Source organism: Theropithecus gelada, chromosome 1 (genome assembly GCF_003255815.1).
Source record: "Theropithecus gelada isolate Dixy chromosome 1, Tgel_1.0, whole genome shotgun sequence".
Lineage (NCBI taxonomy): Eukaryota > Metazoa > Chordata > Mammalia > Primates > Cercopithecidae > Theropithecus > Theropithecus gelada.
In genome coordinates, this window is record NC_037668.1 from 159,584,300 (window position 1) to 159,597,017 (window position 12,718).

The following is a 12,718-nucleotide window of genomic DNA, read 5'->3' on the forward strand; positions in this document are numbered from 1 at the left end:
GATCACGCCACTGTACTCCAGCCTGGGCAACAGAGTGAGACTCCATCTCCCCCTCCACCACACACACAAAAAAGAAGAAAGATTTGGGAGAGTTTGTCTATTTTCCAGAAGTAACTCAATCGGACCCTTGTTTATATGAAATGTTTTTCCTCCTTTTATTTACAGCTACACTATGTTAGGGGGATACATGGAACAACAGGCAGGCCCTTACTGGTACTAGACACGCCTAAGAAATAGGTTCTCACGGCCTAACTAACAACTCTTTCTGTCCCTTTTCCCCAATGCTACCTTCAAACCCCAGAACCAAATTTCAAAGGGAAGTAGATAAAGGATGTATTCCCTCACCCATGTTTTTTTTTTTTTTTTAAACATCAAGGCTCAAAGACTTGAAGTGAATTAATGTATGGCTCAGCCTAGCTGAACAGATAAAAATCACTAGTCAGCCCAAAATCCATTTGCAAGATCTGACTACTGTGGGACACTTAAATTTACCCTCCAAAGATTTGGAACAAGAAATGGCAACTTATTTGGAAAATTAATCTTCACAGGCCTTCTTAACAGCAATCAGCAGGCACTGAATAAAGAAATTTGGGTAAAGCCTGAGTTGCGGTGGTTGGGGGCGGGAGTGGATATGGGGGCGTAACTGCCTTTGGACTAGTCAGCACAGCTGGGAAGAGCCTCAGGCTGGACTCCATTCACACTTTACCTCCAGTTTTGAAAAAGGAAGAAGCTGTCAGAGTCTTAATGAGGGAGCTCCTAAGGGCGTCCCAGCTTTGATGCTGCTCTAATAACATGGCTTTTCAGGGAGGATTAATAAGCAGACTTATGAAAGGATCTGGCTCTCCTCTCTGATCCACTAAACAGATAATGAGGATTTCCAGCTATTAGAGCAATGATACCAGATCACAACTTCCAAGACAGGCACCAGCGTGAAGCTGCTCTGGAAACTGCCTGCTGAGTGGGCAACCTTCAAAAGCCCTCTAATCCTTGCAAATGAACTTGAGGTTTTCTGCCCACCCACATGACATAGACTCATTTGTCTGGAATTTAATGTTCAGGACATTCAACAGAAATTTTGACATGAAGAAATAATAGGCTCTCAGATTTTTTTTTTAATTCTTATTTAGAAAAAAAAACTCATCTAATTCCAGGTGTAACCCATTAAATTAAGCTACAAGGCCAGCCAAATGAGGTGGTGAACACCTGTAGTCCCAGCTACTTGAGAGGATGAGGCAGGAAGCTTGCTTGAACCCAGAAGTTGGAGGCTGCAGTGAGCTATGATCATGCCTATAAATAGCACTGCACTCCAGCCTGGGCAACAGTGAGAACTTGTCCCTAAAGCAAACAAAAAATGACAAAGGCAGCCTAATTCAATTTCCACTTTCCCCACCTAACAGGCTTAGGATCACAAACTGTAAAGGTTCTCTTTGTTTTATAGAGACGAGAAGCTACTTGTCCTAGGCACTTAGTAAATTAGGGACGATGCCAGCACTAGAATGTACTCAGGTGCTCCGAGACCTGGATGGACTTGTTCCTTGCACAATCTAGAAATCCGTGATAAAGAATAAATCATACAGGGTGTCCTTAATGAGCCCCTTCCATAGGCAGGTTGATGGGGGAGACCCCTGTAGATTCATCTTAAGTTATGTAGACTATGAAGCCACATGCTACTGGTGGGGGAAAACTTGCTCTTTGAGTCAGGTGCACCAGGGTTCAAGCCCTGACCCTGCATCTCTTACTATGTGGATGATTTGGGGTGGGGCAGGTTATCAGAGCTCTTGAGTCTCAGTCTCTTTAGCTGAAAAAAGCAGAGAAAACAATGCCTACCTAACCAAATGAAAATAAATTTAAAGAAGACAACATTTGTAAAGATGCTCAATTAAAGTCAATCCCTCTCCTAATTGCGGCTGCTTGAATTTCTTTCTCTTTCTTTCTTTTTTTGAGATGAAGTCTCAGTCACCCAGGATGGAGTGCAGTGGCTTGATTTGGCTCACTGCAACCTCCACCTCCCAGGTTCCAGCGATTCTCCAGCCTCTTAAGTAGCTGGGACTATAGGCATGCACCCCCACACTTGGCTAAGTTTTGTATTTTTAGTAGAGATGGGGTTTCACCATGTTGACCAGGCTGGTCTCGAACTCCTGACCTCAGGTGATCTACCTGCCTCAACCTCCCAAACTGCTGGGATTACAAGCATGAACCACTGCACTTGGCCTGAATTTCTTTACCTTAGAACAAAGCGTGCTATTATAGGGAAGGCTTCAATGACATGATCAACACATTTGCTAAGGTATATCAGTGATTGGACAAATATAAAATACCCAGGAGATTCTGCTCTGACCAATAAAAGATTCTGAGGGCTTTAGACGCCCAGCGAGAAGGACCTCTCTAGTCTGATTAGAGGTTAAAGGGGGCAAGAAAGGATGGGAGAGGGGAGGCCAGCACAATATAAACCAGAGATGTTCAATAGAAACATAACATAAGCCACATGTGTAATTTAAAATGTTTTAGTAGCCGCACTTAAGAAGTAAAAACAAGCATGTAACAGTAATCTTAATAGTACATTTTATTTAACCCAATATATCAAAATGCTATTATATGAACTTGTTCTCATTTAAAAATTATTAGTGTTTTTTGTTCTTTTTTCCTACTGAGTCTTCAGAATCAGGGTATATTTTACACTTGGAGTACACTTCAAGTTCTCACCATCTTGGACAGCACAGGTGTAGAAGTGTAGGCAAATCTCCACGTCCATCCACTGTGCTGGGTGTTGGGGGACCAAAAAGTCTAGATTAGAGCATGGGTTTACCCTCAAGGGACTCAGTATCTAGTTAGGGATCTAGAACAGATGGAGAACATTCACCCAACAATATATATTTGGCTGCAGGTTCCCACACTGCTTATTATAAGATACTCAACCTGCAGCTCAAGGCTTTTCTTATAAGCCTTAGACATACCCCAAGCACAATATTCTTTCCCATTGTCCACACAAGCAGTTGTCAGATGATGTAATTGATTTGGGGGTTTGGGACTATAGCACCCTAGGAAACAGCTCAAGAGAAGAGGGGGATGCCTTGCTTTCTAGTCCCTTTAGGCTACAGAATGCCCACTTTATATTGTGTGAGCCCAAATTCCAGACAAGTAGGAAAGAAACTGAAAGAGAAGTCTCAACCCTGCACAGAATGTTTACCTGTCTCCTGGAGCAGCAGCGGCAGCCATCCGTGTTGAAGAGGCAGAGTCTCTCACTGCCAGCTGCACCCACCCTGCCCCTGTCTCTTTCCCCTGCCCCTCCCTTGAGAGCCTCTTCATTTCCTCCACTGCCTGGCTCAGCTCACAGGGAGACTCAAACAACCCCAAAATGAAAAGCCAGTGGCTGACGTGGCTTGCAGAGCAACCTTCATGCTGTGCAGGCATGAGCCTCAGCAAAACCAGATATTGAAGTTTGCTTTAGATTCCCTAGCATTTTCTGGAAAGCCCTTTCCCCCTTTCTGCAACTCCACCCCTGTAGACTAATCTCAGATAATGCAAAAATGAAGCCGTGTGCTGCTGGTGGAGGAAACAACCAGTTTAAGGAAATACCAGGTTCTTCCTCAGCTATTTCTGCTGAGACACGAATTCACACTAAGGAGTTAATACTTTGTGGGCCATCTTTCCCAGGGATATTTGCATTTTTTAAAGACCGAAAAATAATTTTAAAAAAGAAGAACTCAAATGTATTGAGTGCTTACTAACTATTGGGCACTGTGCTAAGAGAATGATGCCTCACTCCAGGGAATGATAATGGTAGGATTTCAAGCAAGGTGGCACAGGTGGAACAGAGGTACCTTCCTGGTGCTTTCAGTAGACAACTCCTATGTGACCCTAACATGAGGAACAGTCCGCGGAGGATGTAAGACAGCTGCACTTTTTTTTCCCCTTAACTTTTAAATTTTAGCGCCATTTTCTTTGTTTATGGATTAAGGGTAGAGGAATTAAATTTGTTTTCGTCCACCCATTCATTCGCTCATTCATTCAACAAACGTTTACTGAGTGCCTACTCTGAGCCAGGTATTGGACCAAGTGCTGGGGATACAGCAATGATCAAGATGGGCGAAGCTCTGCTGTCATGAAACTTACAATACGGTGGGGAGAGACAGGCAATAAGCAAAGAAACAAAACAAGAGAATTACAGACTGTGATCATCCCATAAACAAAATGAACAAGGGGGTGTGATAGAGGCAACTAGGGAGTAGGATGGAGGCTCTTTAGATCCAGGCTGGGTGGGGAAGCCTCCCAGAGGAGGTAATGGGGTTTTTCTGCATCCCCACTGGTGCTCCTTCTTGGCCTCCTTGGCTTCCTCTTCCTCCTTCACCTACCTGCAGGCTTCAGAGCACAGTCCTGGGGCTTCTCCTTCATCCACAAACCCTCTCTAGGTGCTCTTGGCCAGTTTCATGACTCCAACCACTTTCTATACACTGATATCTCCCAAATTAATATCTCCAGCCCTAACAAGCCTATGACCACCAGACCCACACATTCAAGAGTCAAGCTGATATCACCTCTGAAAAGTCTACTGGCATCTCAAACTTAATATGCCCAAACAAGTCTCTCGACTCTCTGCTTCCTCCAGCCTGTTTCTGCTGCCTCAGTCCCTGTACTCTGTAAATTATCCACCTGATGGCTCAAACCAAAAAGCTGAGGAGTCACTATTTTTTCATTGTGTTTTAAACTGTTTTTGAATAAGTAGTTGTGGTAGGCAGAATAATGGCCTCCAAACATGCTCATATCTAATCGCTAGAATCTGTTAATATGTGACTTTACATGGCAAAAGGGACTCTGTGAATGTACTTAAGAACCTTGAGGCGAGTTATCTTGGATTATCTGGATGGGTTGAATTTAGTCACAGGAGTCTTTAAAAGTGGATAACCTTTCCCCTCTGTGGTCAGAGGAAGACATGAATTTGGGAGAAGAGTCAGAGACACTCTGCTGACTGTGAAGACAGAGGAAGGGGCCATGAGCCAAGGCCTGCAGGGAGACTCTAGAAGCTAGAAAAGACCAAGAAACAGTCTCCCCTCCAGCCTCCAGAAAGGAATGCAGCTCACCAATCCCTTTATTTTAGCCCAGTGAGACCTGTGTCAAACTTCTACCCTACAGAACTATAAGATAATAAATTTGCACTGTTTTAAGCCACTACATTTGTGATCATTTGTTATAGCAGTAATAGAAGACTAATAAAGCAACATACTCACATGACTCAAAATTCAGAGAGTACAAAATAGTAGACAACAAGCTTCCGTCTCACCCTGTCCTTACCCACCAACTTTTCCCCAGAAGTACCTAATGCTACCGACTTCTTGGTATATCTTTCCAGAGACATCCTATTCATATATAAGCAAATGGGGCTATGTATACTTTCACCTTGTATTTTAATACAAATGATAGCATACTATACATACTGTTACATTTTTCAAGTCAACAATATGGTCTACATGTTTTTCTTTGAGGCTTTTTTATTGTTTTAACCTGGCACCACCACATTCCATTGCATAGACGTAATTATTTAGCCATCTCTTATTGTTGGCTATTTCCAAACTTTTTATCACAAACAATGCCCTATGCAGAAATAACCTTGAACTTGCAGCATTTCATGCAGGACTCAGACAGAGACTGATTTGTCTCAGACTGAGACAAATCCAGGAGTCATCCCTGATTCTTCCTTTCCTTCATTCCTATCTAATCTGCTAGCCTGTCCTGTGGGTTCTATCTCCAAAACAAACTTCAGCCCACCACTTCTTTCCTTGTCCACCATCCCCACTCTATTCTAAGCCACCACTGTCTCTTGCCTGAGCCATTGCAGTGGACACATCTATGGTCAGGAAGACTCTTGAGATTCCTATACTTGTGTCTTGCCCTTTTGAGGAAGAGCCGTCTTGAGGCCTCAGAATTTTTGTTCCTGAAATAGGATCAATGAAAGTAAGCATCCAGATTTTTCTGTGAATGAATGAGTGGTGTTTCCCAAGACTTCAGCAATGGGGTTTCATTTGGAGGCTCTCCTAAAAAAGAAGCTTGTTAAACCTGAAAGGAAGATCAGATGAGTGTCTCTGTGTCTTGGAATATACGTAAATTTAATTGCATCTTTAGTATGTGTTTTCCTTCTGTGGGTTTCCAGGGCACTTAATGGGCTGGGAACAAGACAAGAATCTTTAGGAATGGAGACAAATTCACCTTAAACAAGAACCTGAGATTAAAGTTCTGCCTTTATTCTACTTAGCCACAGCCTAAATCCTTCCTTGAGGCCTCTTGAGGAAGTTCCAGGATGGAAACTGATTCAGAAAGTCCAGTGGTCCTGGTACAGGAAATAAAACATTAAAGAAACGAGCACTGCAGAGGGAGGCCCCCGTGACTATAAATGTAAAAAAGAAAACTCAAGGAGACTAACGGAAGAAAGGAATCAGATTTATGATGTATTTGCCATGGTATACTCTCTCTTCTTATAATAAAATGTTAATTAATTATTAAGTTTTTACTGTGTGTCATGCATTTTCACATATGCTTTTATTTAATTTCCTAATAACTCCATTTTACAGATAAGGAAACTAAGAGTCAAACAGTATATTTATTTTGTAGCCTTTCAGTAGTTGAGCCCCTGATCACAGAGTAAGAAGTAAGGACAGGTGGCAACTTCAGCAACTGTCCTGAACAATTAAAATGCACATCAGTGTGAATGACCTTCAGAATGTATTTCAATCTGTTAATATACACAGTAACATATATGTAAACTATACATGGCAGCTGAGAGTTGTGTTTAAGATCACAGATTCTTCTGAGACAGAGTCTCGCTCTGTCGCCCAGGCTGGAATGCAGTCGTGCAATCTCAGCTCACTGCAACCTCTGCCTCCGAGGTTCAAGCCACTCTCATGCCTCGGCTTCCTGAGTAGCTGGGGCTACAGTTGCATGCCACCATGCCTGGTTACTTTCTGTATGTTTAGTAGACAGAGTTTCACCATGTTGGCCAGCCTGGTTTTGAATTCCTGAACTCAAGCAAACTACCCGCCTCAGCCTCCCAAAGTGCTGGGATTGCAGGCGGGAGCCACCGCGCCCAGCCAAGATTACAGATTTTATAGAGAGACTTCCTGAGCTTCAGCATGCATAGTTCCATGATTACCTGCTGTGTGGCCTTGGGCAAATTCCTTTCCCTCTCTGGGCCTATTTCCTATTACATTTAAAACACTTAGATCTGTGCATGGCATAAAGTGGAATTTAGCCAGGCTACCCGTAATAAGGGCTTACTTGGTGTCAAGCACTGGGCTATGTAATACATAGAAAGCACTCATCCTGAAGACGGTCTCAGGGAATCTTCAGATCATTCTGCAAGGAAATCATTCTTTCTTTCCTGTAGTGAAGGAATCTGAAGCTCTAGAACATCCCCAGTGTCACGCAATCATCTGTTAAGTGGCAGAGTTGGGAATCCAGACCTTGCTTTGTCTGCTTCCAAAGCCTGGGCTCAGTAACAAGCAAAGCAGATGGTGGTGTTAGTGTGCAGTCCTGCTTTTTGGCAAGCCTGAGGCATGAGCTGCTCTTCCTGCTTACAGGTGCAGACACACATACTCCCCGCCACAAAGACACACAGGCAGCATTCAAGTGAGAAATGTCCCCAATGCCTGCGCCCTCTGCTGTCTGTGCTGTAGCAATTTCTGGTCTGAAAGGCACTTTCCTGGAGTAGAATTGCTGTTGGTTTTGGAAATGACTCCAACAAATTGAATCCTTGACGTCGGGAGATACTGAAGACATTGAATCTTTCTTATTTCCAGTTGCATGAAAACAAGAGGCTTTGACGAACCAAAGAAAATTAAGACACACGGAAAAAGTAAGCTTTTAGTGCCAGGTGCTCTCTTTTGGCAATAAAAAAGTGGTTTGAGCACCTTAAATTTTATTTTTTCAGAATTAAGTGTCAAGGATGGGGGGTCAGAGAAAGGTACATGGGGGAGTTTTTGCTCCTATCAGCAATACAATAGTCACCGTTGCTGAGAGGCTCCTTGAAGGCAAAATAGAACATGTTCGCAAAAATATGCAATGAGAAGATATCTCATCATGCAGCTCCTCACCTCCACACCCCACCCTGCACACACCCATTTCTTCTTACAAGAAAAAGGCCTCCAATTTTTACCACGCAAGAAATTATTCTCTGTCCCTCTCTCCTTTTCCTCTCTCCCACTCCTCTGTGCCCTTCTCTTCCAGAAAGAAATTTTAAAATGTCAGACCTTAAAGATGATCCAATGCCGCAGTTAAGAACACTGACTTCAAAGTCAGGCAAACCTGGGTTTGAATCCTGGTTTCAGCACCTTATGCAAGTTACTTAAACCCTCTGTGCCTCAGTTATACCTCATCTGTAAAATGAGGCTTAAAAACAATACCTACCTGATAGGATTGGTGAGATACTTGAATGAACTAATGCTTGTAAGTCCCTCAGCTCAGGGCCTGGCAAAGAGCTAATGCCTCCAAAGTGCTCCTTGATATTGTCACCCAATCAAGCTTCTTCATTTTATAGACAAGAAAACTAGATTCAGAAAGAGGGGATTTATCTGCGGTCATGTGGCCAGTTAGTGGCAGAGCCAAGACTGGAGCCAGGCATCTCATCTCATCTCATCTGGTACAGACATCTTTCTACTGTACCACACACAGCATCATGGATTTTCCCCCATTTCCTAACTAAGCAAAAGAGGTTGGGCCATTTCCCAGTTGGCCAGGTTTGTGCTGAACCAGTAACGTTGCCAGAGTCAGGCATCCTGGAGTGCATCCTGCAGTGCCGGCTCCCCTGTGAGCAGGAGCCAGCTCATGTCTGACAGTAACAGACTCTGTCCTAGGAGCTATCAAGCCCTGATAAAACTGATCCACAGAGCACTGAGCAACTGTCCTCTTATATTATTATTATTATTATTATTATTATTATTATTATTATTATTATTTTGAGACATCTGTTGGCCTCTCAGGCTGGAGCGCAGTGGTGCAATCTGGGCTCACTGCAACCTCCACCTCCCAGGTTCAAGAGATTCTCCCGCTTCAGCCTCCCGAGTCGCTGGGATTACAGGCGTGTGCCAACATGCCTGGCTAATTTTTGTATTTTTAGTAGAGACGAGGTTTCACCATGTTAGCCAGGCTGGTCTTGAACTCCTGACCTCACGTGATCTGCCTGCCTCAGCCTCCCAAATGTCCTTTTATTATTAATTTACTTTCTGGTAGCTGAAGCTCCAGAAAGAAGTTCACTAGATAGTGACACCACCACCAGCTTTCAAATGTTCTGGGAATAAAGTCTCTACATCCAGTCAGCCTCCAATCCACATTCCTGAGGGTCTCTCTCTCCCCCCACCCCTCCCTCTCTCTCCAAAGACCCTCTCCTAATGCAGAGAGTCTGGGTCATTGCCTATACTGTGTGTCACTTTCCCCCCACATCATACTATTTCACCTCAAATGCTCTTCTCTTCCCTCTGCTCAAAGGACACACACAGACCACCACACATATGCCTAAGGTATTTTGTTCTTTGGAAAGTATTCAAATTGTCCACAGCAATATTTAGTTCTTGCTGGAAAAAGTCAGTAATCTACAGCCAGGGTAGGTTCAGCTCCCAATGTCTCTGGAGAGGACAGATCTCATTAGCTCTGACAAGCATCCCCAGTGTTCCTGCTCCTAATCTTTGTCAAATTTTCCAAAATCCAGCTAGACCCAGGGGCTCCTTGCAGGCAGTCCAGGCTCTGTCTGATCCACTCAGTATCAGGTGGCCCACAGCTGCAAGGACCAGTCAGCTTTTTCTCAAGCCTGGGCCAGGCAAACCCTCTACATTTAGTAAACAGCGGCAAGGGGGATGCGGGGAGAGGTCTGAAAGATGGAAAAGGAGGAAGGGGTTATGGTTATGCTCCTTTCAACAGTTCAGTGATAATGATGCTATAATTCTGTAGCAGAAAGATGGCCCGCCTAGAAGTTAGAAGGGCTGAGTCCTAATCCTAGATCAGCCACTAAATGAACCATGTGCTCTTGGGCTGATCACTTTGCCTCTCTGCCTCAGTTTTCTCATTCTGCTATACAAGTGGGTTTGCCTTGAGAGTTTGTAAGAAGCTTTCCAGCACTTCTGAAACGCTGAAGTTTTTTAGTGACAATCTTTCGTTCACATGACATGTTACAGTTTTTCAAGAACTTCCATATGCAGGCATCATTTGGAGCTACTGTGGGTTTGGTTCCAGACTACTGCAATAAAGTGAAAATTGCAATAAAGTCAGTCACACAAGTTTTTTGGTTTCCAAATGCATATAAAAGTTATGTGTATGCTGTACTGTAGTCTGTTAAGTGTGCAATAGCATTGTGTCTAAAAACATCTTAAAGAAAACATGCTTTATTGCTAAAAATGTTAACAATCATTTGAGCCTTCGGGGAGTCATGACCTTTTTGCTGGTGGAGGTCTTGCCTTAACATTAATGGCTGCTGACTGATCAAGGTGATAGTTGCTCCAGGTTTGGGGTGGTCATGACAATTTCTTTCTTTTTCTTTTATTTATTTATTTTGAGATGGAGTTTCACTCTTGTTGCCCAGGATAGAGTGCAGTGGCATGATCTCAGCTCACCGCAACCTCCACCTCCCAGGTTCAATCAATTCTCTTGCCTCAGCCTCCCGAGTAGCTGGGATTATAGGCATATGCCACCATGCCCAGCTATTTTGTATTTTTAGTGGAGATGGAGTTTCTCCATGTTGGTCAGGCTGGTCTCAAACTCCTGACCTCAGGTGATCTGCCCGCCTCAGCCTCCCAAAATGCTGGGATTACAGGCATGAGCTACTGTGCCCAGTTCTTAAACTAAGAAAACAATGAAGTTTGCCACATGGATTGACTCTTCCTTTTATGGAGATTTCTCTGTAGCATATGATGCTGTTTGATAGCATTTTACTCACAGTAGAACTTATTTCAAAACTGGAGTAATCTTCTCAAACCCTACTACTGCTATCAACCAAGTTAATGCAATATTCAAAATCTTTTGTTGTCATTTCAACAGTGTTCACAGCATCTTCACCAGGAGTAGATTCCATCTCAAGAAACCACATCCTTTACTCACCCATAAGAAACAACTTCTCATCCATCCAAGTTTGATCATGAGATTGCAGCAATTCAGTCACATCTTCAGGCTCCACTTCTAGTTCTCTTCCTGTTCCCACCACATCTACAGTTACTTTCTCCACTGAAGTTTTGAACCCCTGAAAATTATCCAAGAGGATTGGAATCAACTTCTTCCAAACTCCTTTTAATTTTATATTTTGACTGCCTCCCATGAATCATAAATATTCATAGTGGCATCTAGAATGGTGAATGCTTTCCAGAAGATTTCCATTTACTTTGCCCAGATCCATCAGAATCACAATCTATGGTGGCTATAGCTTTACAAAATGCATTTCTTAAATAATAAGACTTGAAAGTCAAAATTACTCCTTGATCCATGGGCTACAGAATGAATATTGGGTTAGCAGGCATAAAAACATTTATCTCCTTATGAATCTCCATCAGAGCTCTTTGGCAATGAGTTGCGTTGTCAATGAGTAGTAAAATTTTGAAAGGAATTTTTTTTTTTTTTTTTTTTCCTGAGAGTAGGTCTCAACAGCAAGCTTAAGATATCCAGTAAACCATGCTGTAAACCAATGTGCTGTCATCCAGGGCTGTGTTGTTCCACTGATAGAGCCCAAGCAGACTCTATTTAGCATAGTTCTTTAGGGCCCTAGGATTTTCAGAATGGGCAAATGAGCATTGGCTTCAACTTCATGTCGCCAGCTGCATTATCCCCTAACAAAATATTCAGCCTATTCTTTGAAGATTTGAAGCCAGGCATTGACTTCTCTCTAGTATGAAAGTCCTAGGTGGTATCTTCTTCCAGTATAAGACTATTTTGTCTATGTTAAAAATCTGTTGTTTATTGTAGCCACCTTCATCAATGATCTTGGCTAGATCTTCTGGATAACTTGCTGCAGCTTCTGCTTTGGGACTTTCTGCTTCACCTTGCAGAAATCTCCATAGGCTTCACCTATGGAGATGGCTTCTTTCTTTAAACCTCATGAGCCAATCTCTGCTAGCTTCCAACTTTTCTTCTGCAGCTTCCTCACCTCTCTCTGCCTTCATAGAATTGAAGAGTGTTAGAGCCTTGCTCTGGATTTGGCTTTGACTTAAGGAAATGTTGTCACTGCTTTGATCTTCTATCCAGACCAATAACGCTTTCTCCATATCAGTAACAAAACCATTTTGCTTTCTTATCATTTGTGTGTTCACTGTAATATCACCTTCAATTTCCCTTAAGAACATTTTCTTTGCATTCATGACTTGGGTAACTGTTTGGTATAACAGGCCTAACTTTCGTCCCTTCTTGGCTTTCAGCATGGCTTCCTCACTAGGCTTAATACTTTCTAGCTTTGAATTTAAAGTGAGGAACATGCAACTCTTCCTTTCACTTAAACACTTAGAGGTCATCGTGGAATTGTTAATTGGCCTAATTTCAATATTGTTGTGTCTCAGGCAATAGAAAGGCCTGAGGGGGGAGAGAAAGAGAGGGAGAGAGAGAGAGATAGGGGAATGGCCAGTTAACAGAGCAATGGAGCAATCAGAACACACAATTATACTTATTAAATTCTCTGTCTTATATGGGTGCTGTCTGTGGTACCCCAAAACAATTACAATAGTAACATCAAAGGTCACTGAGTACAGATCACCATAACAGA